Source organism: Lepidochelys olivacea (genome assembly GCF_965140295.1).
Source record: "Lepidochelys olivacea isolate rLepOli2 genome assembly, chromosome: 1".
NCBI lineage: Eukaryota > Metazoa > Chordata > Testudines > Cheloniidae > Lepidochelys > Lepidochelys olivacea.
In genome coordinates, this window is record NC_140411.1 from 300,737,176 (window position 1) to 300,751,263 (window position 14,088).

At 41.6% G+C, this 14,088-nt stretch overlaps 1 protein-coding gene across 21 annotated transcripts in view; it reads right to left on the reverse strand.

The window, feature by feature from the left end:
* The window catches only part of NRCAM (neuronal cell adhesion molecule), a 280,578-nt gene that overhangs the window by 155,042 nt on the left and 111,448 nt on the right, over positions 1 to 14,088 (reverse strand). The gene's annotated exons all lie outside the window — the stretch shown is intronic.

The window sequence follows — 14,088 nt, forward strand, 5'->3', positions numbered from 1 at the left end:
GGATTGTAAACATTCCCTGACACGACAAACCTCCCTGTAACCCTTTTAGTTTGGAAATAATTGTTTTACAGAGCAAAAATACTTTACTACAATACAGAGTGTTAATCACCAATGATACAGTTTATTACTAATGTATAATGAATGAGTCTTGAAATGCTGGGTTCAGCAAAACACAGGTGAGTAAACAGCCAATGAACTCAGACTAAGTGAAAGCTTCTAGACCATAGTTGCTATAAATGACAAATATGTAATAATCCTGGGGGGATTCTGCACCAAAAAAATAAAAATTCTGTAACAAAAAATTAAAAATTTGCACACATTTTCAAATTCTGCATATTTTATTTGTCAAAATAACACAATATAATCGCACCAGTTTCAATTATTTTTGGTCATTTATTTCAGAATACCTGTCAGCAAGTATGTATGTAACAATACAGACAAAAAAAGATTCAGGAAATGTTTTTTTTTTACAAATAGATTCCTTACTAGGCATATTAATAGAGAACTCTGAGTAATAATTCATTTAAACTACAATACAGAAACCTATTTCCCACACCCCTCAGAAGCAGTACAAGGGCTTGTGGGAGTCGGAGTAATGGAGGAGCTGGAGGAGAGGGAAGTAATTGCTGGGAAGGAGCCTGGGTGTGAACTTGGAGAGCTATTGGGTATGGGTGGGAAAAGTATGGAACAGGTTTGGGGGTTTTTTTTGGGGGGGGAGGGATTATTAGGGAGCATCCCCCATGCAGTCAGGCACATCTACCCCTGTCCCCATGAGCCCCTGCACCCCCATGTGTCCTTGCACCCCCCATCCACGTGTCCCTCCATCCCCACTCAGACACCCATCCCCATGTTGCTGCTTGCAATTCACAACCAGGAACCCATCTCCTGGAGTCAGGCAGTTTAGGCACCTAAGGTGTTTCTTGTGATAATACCTTAAGCAGGCACCTAACTCCACACATAACAGCTGGTGGTAGTACATCCACCACCCAACTCTACAACTTTTAGCCCAGTGGTTAGAGTACTCACTTGGGATGTGGGAGACCAAAGTTCAGTTCTGCCCCCCTTCAGGCAGAAGGGGAAAAAGGATTTGAACAGGGGTATTCCACTTCTCCAGTCTGTATTCTAACCACTGAGCTAGGGAATATTCCGATATGGGGTTTCCTCAACTTCTCCTGGTGAAGCTGTTGCACTGTGGATATATAATTAGAGAGCCTCTGGTCCATAAAGAACAATTCTGTCAAGCAGTGGTTAGGGCACCCACCTGGTAGGTGAGAGACCCAGGGTCCAGTTCCCCTGATCCGATGACTTTTTAATTATTTACCCACAGTGGAATAGTTTCAATAAGAGACTAAGGGAACCCACATCCTAATAACCTATTTCTCAGTGGTCAGCCCACACTCCTTAGAGGTGGTAGACCCTTATTCAAACTCTATCTCCCCACCAGGCACAGGGGAGAAATTGAACATGGGTCTCCCACAGTGCTTAATTTGTGTCACAGCTTGCTAGGGCTGAGCCCCTTTCCCTCTAGGCTTGGCAGTTCATAGGGCCGGCACCTCTGGGGTTGCTGCATCAGTTATGAATGTAATATAAATTGCTTGAGCCCTGGCATCTAATTGCTTGAGCCCCTGCACCTCTTTCATTACAAATCAAGCACTGGTCTTCCACCTCCCAGGGGAGTGCACTAACTGTGCTAAAAGTTATAAGGTCAGCACCATCACCGTGACCACTTCCAACCCCACTAGATTTTGAATAGGACCCAATTTGGTAGGCAGCCTCTAAGTACAATTACCAGATCAGGCCCCACATTCGATTTAGGTTTCCCCTGCCTATCTTCCCTGGTTCATGAATTGTTCTGGAGCTTTGGTGGGAGAGAGCTACCTGGACAACTAGTGAGGCAGCAAAGCACATACTCACAGGCAGAAACTTAGGTGCCAAGGGAACTTTTACACTGAAAATGTAGGCACTGTGTGAGTTTAGGGTTTGGTGGGAGTTTTCTGAATCATAGTGAAGCCAACTCAAAGTGTGACGTAGACTATATCTACACTACACAGCTTTTAGCGACATGGCTGTGTTGTGATAGCTGTGCTGCTAAAAGTCATGCAGTGTAGCTGCTGTTTGTCGGCTCTCCTGACGACAAAAAACGTCTACCTCCAATGAGCGGCATTTGCGTTGTTGGCAAGAGAACGCTCCTGCTGACAACACGTTGTTCATATTGGCACTTGTCATAGCAAAACTTTTGTCTTTTTTGGGGGGGGGAGGGTATTTAACACCTCTGAAAGACAAAAGTTTTGTCATTCAATTGCCAGTGTATACATAGCTTTAGGGATCTAAACCTGAACTGTCAATTTTGTGAACAATAGCTTTTTAAAGAAATGTCTAGTTTCACTACAAATATCAGCCCTTTACAGCCCATCTATGCTCAGTAGTTTATAATGCACAACTGACTTTTGCAGGCATAAACAATTTGGGATACAATTTGCTTAAAAGATTAATTCAAAATTAAAATTAATGTACTGTATTGTATTATTCTCCCTACCTATTTAGACATACAGTACTATATAAATTTGTTAAAATGTTCCTGCTGTTAAAGGTTTAGCTATATTCTATGCGAAAGGACATCAGCTTTGAATGCTGATGGGACACACAAATACTAAATTCTTTGTAGTCTTTAGCCTCATTATCCAAGATTACTCTATGCTATATTGCATGAACTCAAGCAGTATAAATCAGTCCAGATCATCTGAGTTTAGCATGTCTTTTCATTTATATTTGCTAACTTTTCTACAATTTCAAAACAGAAAATGTAGCCCTGGGAGAAACTGCATCCTTTCTTGCCCATTTACAAACAAAATAATAAAAAAATAGAGACACTTGCACAAACCAGCTCATCTCTCTCTCCACCTTGAACTGCGATCCTTTGTCTTTTGTATGCTGCTATAATCCATTCCAGGGGTCCCTTTCTAACTAACCTTGTAAATTGATCTTTTGTGTAGTATAGTATCAAAAGCTTTTCTGAAATTTGGATTAATTATGAGGTTCACTGATTCTCTTTTGTTTGTCACTTCAGGAAACTCATGCATGAAGTTACACGTATGCAGACTATTCTAAACAAATTCAGCATTTCCAAATCTTCTGTATTATAGATCCAAATCTATTTACAGAGCTTCCTCTACCAAAGGTCTAGGTATTAACTATATCTAGATGTTTATGAGCCACCCAATCCCTATGGACACTAAGGTTTTACTATGCTACAAGGACCAGCCCCTGTGGTCACAGAGGATCCATTAGGATCACTGAAATAGGATGGTGGGGGAGGGGCAGCCCTGCCTTCGGCCTGGCAGCTCAAAGAGACATTTGGATTAATTTTATATAAGAATCTGTACCTCAGGGAGAAGAGATTCCATTGAATATATGCCTGGCCAAGACTGAGTAACAAAAAGCCTCTATTTGGATGCCTGCCTGTGTCTGGGCTGCTATGCTATGGTAAAATAATCCTACCTTTTATGGTGATTGTTTTTTTTAATATGGTACTTCACTGGAATTCTAGGATATAATTCACCTTAGTGGAGAAGTTTATCACCTAATTATTTTATTTTCCTCCCACATTTCAAGCATAACTAGAAAATATTTTACTCCAATCTCTCCCCTCTAGGCAAAATTAATCCTACGTCTAGTATACAATCTCCTGATTCTTTCAGATATTTATGACACAAAGAATTCATTCAAGCTTGCAGAAATTTCAGCAATAAAAATATCTGCCATTCATAAATTTTAGGAAATACAATAAACTAAAAAAAATGAGAGAGTGAAATGAAGAAGTAAAGAGCAATAATGCCTCTCTAGAAATGTTCCTGAATGGCAACTCTTCTTTAAACAGGGATTAATATACCATATTCAATATCTTAAAAACCAAAATTGAGGGTTTTCTAAAACCATTGGCTCCCACAATAAATGTGCATTTCAAATTCTATATGAAGTGTGCCCTCCACCCTCCTGAATGTAAAGGGAGGGAGAGGAGTAGGGCGGTTTTTCCTCCTGTTCTAATCCTCACTCCCACGTGTTTTGTTCCATCTGTCCTGTGTTTACAACCTCCGCTGTTGTAGATAGTCTATATCTTACGCTTCGCCCTGTGTTTCACCTTTCCTCTGTCTGGTCACCCTTTCTTTCCTGCTACCCTTCTGATCTACATCTCTTTCCCCAGTCTCTCTTCAGTTCCTATTGCTTCCCCCTCAGGCAAGGTAGCAGTACTAAAATTATGCAATCAGGAGTTACCTATTGCACCTGACTGCATTCTTTTCACATACTAAGCCAGCAACAGCAAAATCCTGGCCCCACTGAAGTTAACAGCAAAAATCATTCATTTCAGTGGGAGTCAGAGGAGTAGAAAAAGCTTGAGGAGGAAAAGGTAGGAAGATGTTTGTTACAGGGAAAGAAAAAGAAGTCAAAATATAGAGGCTATCTGAGATTTAAGTAGTACTGTGTTTTTACTAATATTGATTTAAATATCTTTACACATCAAGTCAAGCAAGTTTGTCAGATGCTGTGGCTGTGATTCGGCATAAGCAGACAGTTAATCAGGTGCTCAACTTTAAATCTGTCTTTAAGTCCCACTGATGTAGGGTAAAAACATGTTTACAACTCCAAGGGCTTTTCCCGTCCTTTCTGCCCCTTCATAGGTTGGATGCTGCAGGAAGGGAGGAGCGTGGGGGGAGGAGCAGAGGCACTATCTTGTCTCCAGGGAAAACAGGGGGAGAGGTGGCAGTGGAGCAGCCTGGCTCTTTGCTCTCTCCCCCACACCTGTGAGAACAGCTTTGGGTTGCTGCAGTGAGAGGGAGGGAGCTCCGCCTACAGCAGCTCTGATTGATTATTCTGTCCCAGGAGGTGTGCAAGTGGGGCATGCAGCCAATCTGAAGGCTCAAATTTGTTCCAGGCCTGGAGCATTTGCATCACCAGGAAACTGGTGCTAGCTAGTTTTGACAGCAAAACTCCTGTCACTCACAAAAAAACACAAGAAATGACAACACTGCCGTTCCAAGCTCAGCAAGGATTAGAAGTCGTTCCCTTCTACTAAATATTTGTTGGTCCCTATAAGACAGAAGGTTGGCAAGTCCCAGTTCCTGCTCCCATGTCACACAACCATCACTATGCTTAGCACTATAAGTTCTTCAGAGCAGGGACTGGCTCTTTGTATTTGTACAACAGAATCCTGATCTTGGATGGGACCTCTAATGAGAGCTCCTGCCAGAGAAGCCAAAATCGCATCACTCACAATAATTTTGGGAGCGATGTCAATGCTGTAACTATGCACACCTAGTGGGGGAGTGCATAGGGGGTTCAAAAATCTGCAGACAGATCAAAAAACACTATTTAAACTTCAAAAAATAATTTCAAGATTTTTTGCACCACTTACACGATGTGGGGTTAACTCACGATTTTTGAATGTTTGGGTTGGCAGAACTGTGGCATAAAATTGCGTTAAGTCTAATTCACTGCCTATCACCTATGAAAACTGTATCAGCCATCCCACTGAGGGTAAAATATATTCCTTTTATTCCTCCTTCAGCATCTACCATCTTGAAGAAATGTGTTACAACAGAGCTACCAAGCAAGCAGCTGAAGGACGCGGTCCAGTGAATTTAATTTATTTTCACAGTCTCTGAATCCTGTGCTTTCATGCTTCCATGCACTTAAGGTAAAAAAAAGCCAATCAATCCAAAATCCTTCACACACACTCAAGTGGTCCCAAGAACTGAAGTCAGTTTCTGCTCATTAGAATCAGTCACACTTTGCTCATTAGAATGTCACTACCCAAGAATCTCAAATAAATCAGAACCTGCAAGTACTTTTATTGAAAAAAATATTTTAATTTCAGATACATCTTTCCCTGTAATATATTTTATTATTTAATAAATGAAACTTTTATGAAGTCTATACCTTCAAGTCAGCGGCACTGCTATGGGTACCCGTGTAGCCCCACAGTATGCCAACATTTTTATGGCTGACTTAGAACAACGCTACCTCAGCTTTTGACCCCTAACGCCCCTGTCATAGATATAAAGGGAAGGCTAACCACTTTTAAATCCCTCCTGGCCAGAGGAAAAACCCTTTCACCTGTAAAGGGTTAAGAAGCTAAGATAACCTCGCTGGCACCTGACCAAAATGACCAATGAGGAGACAAGATACTTTCAAAGCTGGAGTGGAGGAGAAACAAAGGGTTTCTGTCTGTGTGATGCTTTTGCTGGGACCAGAGCAGGAATGCAGGTCAGAACTCCTGTAAAGAGTTAGTAAGCAATCTAGTTAGATATGCGTTAGATTCTGTTTTGTTTAAATGGCTGATCAAATAAGTTGTGCTGAATGGAATGTATATTCCTGTTTTTGTGTCTTTTTATAACTTAAGGTTTTGCCTAGAGGGATTCTCTATGTTTTGAATCTGATTACCCTGTGAGGTATTTACCATCCTGATTTCACAGAGGTGATTCTTTTACGTTTTCTTTAATTAAAATTCTTCTTTTAAGAACCTGATTGCATTTCATTGTTCTTAAGATCCAAGGGTTTGGGTCTGTGTTTACCTATGCAAATTGGTGAGGGTTTTTATCAAGCCTTCCCCAGGAAAGGGGGTGTAGTGCTTGGGGGGATTTTTTTGGGGGGGGAGACATTTCCAAGTGGGCACTTCCCCTGTTCTTTGTGTAACACTTTGGTGGTGGCAGCTTTTAACCTAAGCTGGTAAAAATAAGCTTAGGTGGTCTTTCATGCAGGTCCCCACATCTGTAGCCTAGAATTCAGAGTGGGGAAGGAACTTTGACAGCCCCTACTCTACTTGAGCTACATTGATGACTTCTTCATCATCTGGACTCACGGAAAAGAAGCCCTTGAGGAATTCCACCATGATTTCAACAATTTCCATCCCACCATCAACCTCAGCCTGGACCAGTCCACACAAGAGATCCACTTCCTGGACACTACAGTGCTAATAAGCGATGGTCACATAAACACCACCCTATACTGGAAACCTACTGACCACTATACTTACCTACATGCCTCCAGCTTTCATCCAGACTACACCACATGATCCTTTGTCTACAGCCAAGTTCTAAGATACAACCGCATTTGCTCCAACCCCTCAGACAGAGACAAACACCTACAAGATCTCTATCAAGCGTTCTTACACTACAATACCCACCTGCAGAAGTGAAGAAACAGACTGACAGAGCCAGAAGAGTACCCAGAAGTCACCTACTACAGGACAGGCCCAACAAAGAAAGCAACAGAAGGCCACTAGCCATCACCTTCAGCCCCCAACTAAAACCTACCCAGCGCATCATCAAGGATCTACAACCTATCCTGAAGGATGACCCATCACTCTCACAGATCTTGGGAGACAAGCCAGTTCTTGCTTACAGACAGCCCCCCAACTGGAAGCAAATACTCACCAGCAACCACACACCACACAACAGCACTAACCCAGGAACCTATCCTTGCAACAAAGCCTGTTGCCAACTCTGTCCACATATCTGTTCAAGGGACACCATCATAGGACCTAACCACATCAGCCATGCTATCAGAGGCTCGTTAATCTGCACATCTACCAATATGATATATGCCATCACGTGCCAGCAATGCCCCTCTGCCATGTACATTGGCCAAACCGGACAGTCTCTACACAAAAGAATAAATGGACACAAATCAGACGTCAAGAATTATAACATTCAAAATCCCAGTCGGAGAACACTTCAACCTCCCTGGACACTCAATTACAGACCTAAAAGTGGCAATTCTTCAACAAAAAAACTTCAAAAACCGACTCCAACGAGAAACTGCAGAACTGGAATTAATTTTCAAACTGGACACCATTAAATTAGGCTTGAATAAAGACTGGGAGTGGATGAGTCATTAAACAAACTAAAAACTATTTCCCCATGCTAATTTTCCCCCTACTGTTACTCACACCTTCTTGTCAACTGTTTGAAATGGGCCATCCTGATTATCACTGAAGTTTTTTTTTTCTCCTGTTGATAATAGCCCACCTTAATCGATTAGTCTCGTTAGAGTTGGTATGGCAACCTCCATTTTTTCATGTTCTCTCTGTGTGTGTGTGTGTGTGTGTGTGTGTATGTGTATATATATCTATCTATATATATATCTTCCTACTGTATTTTCCACTGCATGCATCTGATGAAGTGGGCTTTAGCCCACAAAAGCTTATGCTCAAATAAATTTGTTAGTCTCTAAGGTGCCAAAAGTACTCCTCATTCTATAAACTTTTGCTTTCACAAAGGATAAATTGGCAGCTCAGATTCTTTTTTTTTCTTTAAAAAAAATCATCATTCCTCAGTCAATTTCTCTCATTTTTCAAAATGCCGACAGTTCCTTAGTGAGATTTTTTGTGATTCACAAAGCATCGTTTCACCATCTTTTTTGCTGAAATTTAAGAACTACTGTACTTTTCACTGCTACAGAAGTGTTGAAAAATGCATACACAACTTTTAAAAGAGGATTTTTGTTGTCAAGTTTTTGAAAATTATCTAGAGGTTTTGTCATGAGCCAGGTTTGTTAGAACAGGAAACCATTTTCAATTTCTTTTTAAAGGAATACTATTGATTTGAAAATCACATTTCTATTTGTACCTACTATTGTACCTACAAGTAAGCCATTAAGATTTCTATTAACTAAATAGTTTAGAGAAATATTTTCCCTCTCTTATTTTAGTTTGTTTGCTTTGTGTTTAAACTCTGTGTTTAGTTAGTTTTACTGTTTTGCTGATGGTACATGAACTTTCTAGGCCCTGAAAGTAGGTGTTTACCAGTAATAGTAGCAGCATAGCTGAAAATGAAAATGGGCAACAGCAGCAAACATCATTATGCAAAAAGAGAAAGGGGGCTGGAAAAAGGTCTGACTATATGCTCATTTTAGACCCACTCAAAAGACCCTTCTAAATATAAATAAGGGAGTATAAAAACCTATTTAACAATTTTTTAAGGATTATTTTAAATGCTTATTATTTTAAATGGCTCCTATTTAAAAGGTGCTCTTCCAGACAAATGCATTTTTACAATTAACCAATTGAAAAAAAAAAAACCTGTGTCCCTTTAAATAAATGCTGAATGGAGAAACGTTTCCTTCACAGAGGCAGACGGACACTGCCAGCAGGATTCAGTGTGACAGAAAATGGGCGTATGTCTGGGTGAGACACTCTTTGAAGATGCAGATTAGGACAGACCAGCTAGAGGAAAGGGCCACAAGGCAGGCTGCCATGGCTGACTGATGAGGGAAAAGGGCTAAACTCTGATCCCCCTACCTTCTCCATTGCCTGTGATTGGATCCCACTGCATACAGTCAAGCTGTTTAAAGCTTATAGGGTGGTTCTGTCTTGCAGCTCCACTGAAATCAATTCCCACCTCTCCCATGTACATAGTGATGCCCAAGGTTCTATTTCTTGATGTCTAGCCATTACTAGTGCCATGTGTTTCTGTACCTAATAGGCAGCTTCAGTGCTGCATCTATTGTAGCTTTGTTTACACTGATCAAACCATCTCATTGTGTAGTCATGTCATCATATACCTATGTCATAGAATCACAGAACTGGAAGGGACCTCAAGAAGTCATCTAGTCCAGTCCCCTGCACTCAAGGCAGGACTAAGTATTATCTAGACCATCCCTGACAGGTATTTGTGCATCCTACTCTTAAAAATCCCCAATGATAGAGATTCCACAGCCTCCTTAGGCAATTTATTCCAGTGCTTAACCACTCGGACAGCTAGGAAGTTTTTCCTAATGTCTAACCTAAACTGCCCTGGCTGCAATTTAAGTCCATTGCTTCTTGTCCTATCCTCAGAGGTTAAGAAGAACAATTTCTCTCCCTCCTCCTTGTAACAACCTTTTATGTACTTGAAAACTGTTATCATGTCCCCTCTCAGTCTTCTCTTCTCCAGACTAAACAAACCCAATTTTTTCAATCTTCCCTCATAGGCCATGTTTTCTAGACCTTTAATCATTATGTTTGCTTTTTTTGCAACAGCATTACACTGTTGACTCATATTTAGCTTGTGATCCACTATGACCCCCAATCTCTTTCTGTAGTACTCCTACCTGGGCAGTCATTTCCCATTTTGTATGTGTTCAACTGATTGTTCCTTCCTAAGTGGAGAACTTTGCATTTGTCCTTATTAAATTTCATCCTATTTACTTCAGACCATTTCTCCAGTTTGTCCAGATCGTTTTGAATTTTAATCCTATCCTCCAAACCACTTACAAATCCTCCCAGCTTTGTATCGTCTGCAAACTTTACATAAGTGTACTCATTATCTAAATCATTAATGAAGCCATTATCTAAATCATTAATGAAGATATTGAACAGAACCGGACCCAGAACCGATCCCTGCAGGACCCCACTCGTTATGCCCTTCCAGCGTGACTGTGAAACACTGATAACTACTCTCTGGGAACGATTTTCCAACCAGTTATGCACCCACCTTATAGTAGCTCCATCTAGGTTGTAATTCCCTAGTTCAGGGATCAGCAACCTTTGGCACGCAGCCTATCCGGGAAATCCGCTGGCGGGCCAGGACGGTTTGTTTACCTGCAGCGTCTGCAGGTTCGGCCGATCGCAGTTCCCACTGGCTGCAGTTCACCATTCCAGGCCAATGGGGGCTGCGGGAAGTGGCAGCCAGCACATCCCTCGGCCCATGCCGCTTTCCACAGCCCACATTGGCTTGGAATGGCAAACCAGGGCCAGTGGGAGCTGCAATCGGCCGAACCTGTGGATGCTGCAGGTAAACAAACCGCCCCGGCCCGCCAGCGGATTTCTCTGATGGGCTGCGTGCCAAAGGTTGCCGATCCCTGCCCTAGTTTGTTCATGAGAAGGTCATGCAAGACAGTATCCAAAGCCTTACTAAAGTCAAGATATACCACATCTATCGCTTCCCCCCTATCCACAAGGCTTGTTACCCTGTCAAAGAAAGCTATCAGGTTGGTTTGACATGATGTGTTTTTGACAAATCCATGCTGACTGTTACTTATCACCTCATTATCTTCTAGGTGTTTGTAAATTGATTGTTTAATTATTTTCTCTTAATATCTTTCCAGGTACAGAAGTTAAGCTGACTGGTCTGTAATTCCCCAGGTTATCTTTATTTCCCTTTTTATAGACGGGAACTATATTTGCCCTTTTCCAGTCTTCTGGAATGTCTCCCATCTTCCATGACTTTTCAAAGATAATTGCTAATGAGTCCGATATCTCCTCAGTCAGCTCTTTGAGTATTCTAGGATGCATTTCATCAGGCCCTGGTGATTTGAAGACATCTAACTTGTCTAAGTAATTTTTGACCTGTTCTTCCCCTATTTTAGACACTGTTCCTACCTCATTTTCACTGGCATTCACTATGTTAGACGTCCAATCACTACCAATCTTCTTGGTGAAAACCGAAACAAAGAAGTCATTAAGCATCTCTGCCATTTCCACATTTTCTGTTATTGTTTTTCTGCCCTCATTGAGTAACGGGCCTACTCTGTCCTTGGTCTTCCTCTTGCTTCTAATGTATTTGTAGAATGCTTTCTTGTTTCCTTTTATGTCCCTAGCTACTTTGATCATGTTTTGTGCCTTGGCTTTTCTAATTTTGTCCCTACATACTTCTGTTATTTGTTTATATTCATCCTTTGTAATTTGACCGAGTTTCCACTTTTTGCAGGACTCTTTTTTGAGTTTTAGATCATTGAAGATCTCCTGGTTAAGCCAGGGTGGTCTCTTGCCCTACTTCCTATCTTTCCTGCGCAGTGGGATAGTTTGCTTTTGTACCCTTAATAATGTCTCTTTGAAAAACTGACAATCGTCTTCAATTGTTTTTCCCCTTAGACTTGCTTCTCATGAGATTTTACCTACCAGCTCCCTGAGTTTGCTAAAGTCTGCCTTCTTGAAATCCATTCTTTATTATGCTGTTCTCCCTCCTACCATTCCTCAGAATCATGAACTCTACAATTTCATGATCACTTTCACCCAAGGTGTCTTCCACTTTCAAATTCTCAACCAGTTCCTCCCTATTTGTCAAAATCAAATCTAGAACAGCCTACCCCCAGTAGCTTTTTTCACCTTCTGAAATAATAAATAGTCTCCAACACATTCCAAGAACTTGTCGGATAATCTGTGCCCTGCTATGTTATTTTCCCAACATCTGTCTGGGTAGTTGAAGTCCCCCATCACCACCAAGTCCTGTGATTTGGATGATTTTGTTAGTTATTTAAAAAAAGCCTCATCCACCTCTTCTTCCTGGTTTGGTGGTCTGTAGTAGACCCTACCATGACATCACCCTTGTTTTTTACCCCTTTTATCCTTGCCCAGAGACTTTCAACAAGTCTGTGGGCAGGTCTTCACTACCCACCGGATCAGGAACTCCAGCTCAAGAGAGGCAGAAGCGGAGTCGACAGGGGAGCAGCAGTGGTCGACTCGCCGCCATCCTCATCGCCAGGTAAGTCGACCTAAGGTACGCCGACTTCAGCTATGCTATCTGCGTAGCTGAAGTTGCGTACCTTAGGTTGACCCCCCCACACCTAGTGTAGACCAGGGCTGTCTCTTATTTCTATGTCAACCTCAGTCCAAGTGTATACATTTTTAATATATAAGACAACACCTCCTTCCTTTTTGCCCTGCTGTCCTTCCTAAGTAAGCTGTATCCTTCTATACCAATATTCCAGTCATGCGTATTATCCCACCAAGTCTCCGTGATGCCAACTATGTCATGTGTATTTACTAGCATTTTGAGTTCTTCCTGCTTATTCCCCATACTTCTTGCATTAGTATATAGACATCTAAGATACTGATTTGATTCCCACCCCCACCAGTTCTGTCTTGTTTCTCCCTTATTTCTGCTATAACAGCCCATGCTCCCCCCAGATTCTGCCCTTCTCCCAGGTCTTCATGCTACTATGCATTTTACAGTCACAAGTCCGAGTGTAAGGTACTGGTCCCTGCCAAAAGAAGATAATGCATCATCCCTCTCTATCTAAGTTGTTTCTAAGAGGCATCAAGATTTAAGAGCTCAAACTATAGAAGCAACTAGCAAGGCACAGGGAGAGTAAGAGTCACAGAGGAAGGCCAGACCACCTCACTGCTGGGGAGCAGGCACCTGTCCATGAGCCAATTCAACATTCAAATGGCTGTCAGCTTAGGTATGGCTGGCTGTCACTCAGCCATATGGCCCCAGGGAATCTGCTGCATGGCAACATTGCCCAGCAAGAGAACAGGGTCTCAACTGGGCAGCAAGGGCACTGTGACAGGAACTCAAGACCCTAGTGAATCAAACCAGCCTTCAGCAAAGCCAGACGACCTGAAGGCTTCCTAGAGAAAATTTGGTTACCACCCAAATGAGCTTTTGAGCATCTTTAATAGTGTTTTTTTTCAGACAGCAATCTAGCTTCAAAAAATGATGGTAACAGTTGACTTTTATGGAACTGCATTTAGCTCATGAATGACTTGGTACCATTTTGGACAAGATTCTTGAACTGTACAAAATAAAACCTTTAGAGAGAAAAGATGCAGTGAATGCTGACTCTTAGGAACAGCAGCACCATTTGGTTCACGTCAATGTTTTTTGTTACCTATCACTTTCTTTACATTGTTTTAAGTCTACTGTACAGTTCATCAAGTTGGGAAATAATCTGAAACACACAAATCAAAGCGAAATGTCTGTACGGCCACCCATGCCTATGAACTGCACAACAGAGATAGCATCTGTTCTGATGGACACTACTGTATTCAAGATCCCAAAATAAGAGTTTTCTTTCACAAAAGTCATATATTAAAACACAGATGTCTATTCAGCAGCCACTGCTGAATTCTAGCAATGCTATCTCTTCTTAGTGGTGAAAGGCCTGTGCAGAGCAAATACAAAAAGAACAGAAAGCAGAATCAAAGTAACTTCAAAACTTCCAAAACAGGCTTTTTACTCTTTTGACCAAAACTGTGGGACTGAAGAACCCGTGAGTGGATGGCTCCGTAACAAAAACTGTAAGGGAGTGTGGAAGAGGGGGGGAAAAATTGTATTTACTCGCATAATAAGAATCTTCAAACTTCAGTATCTTCAGAGGAGCATTTGTTTC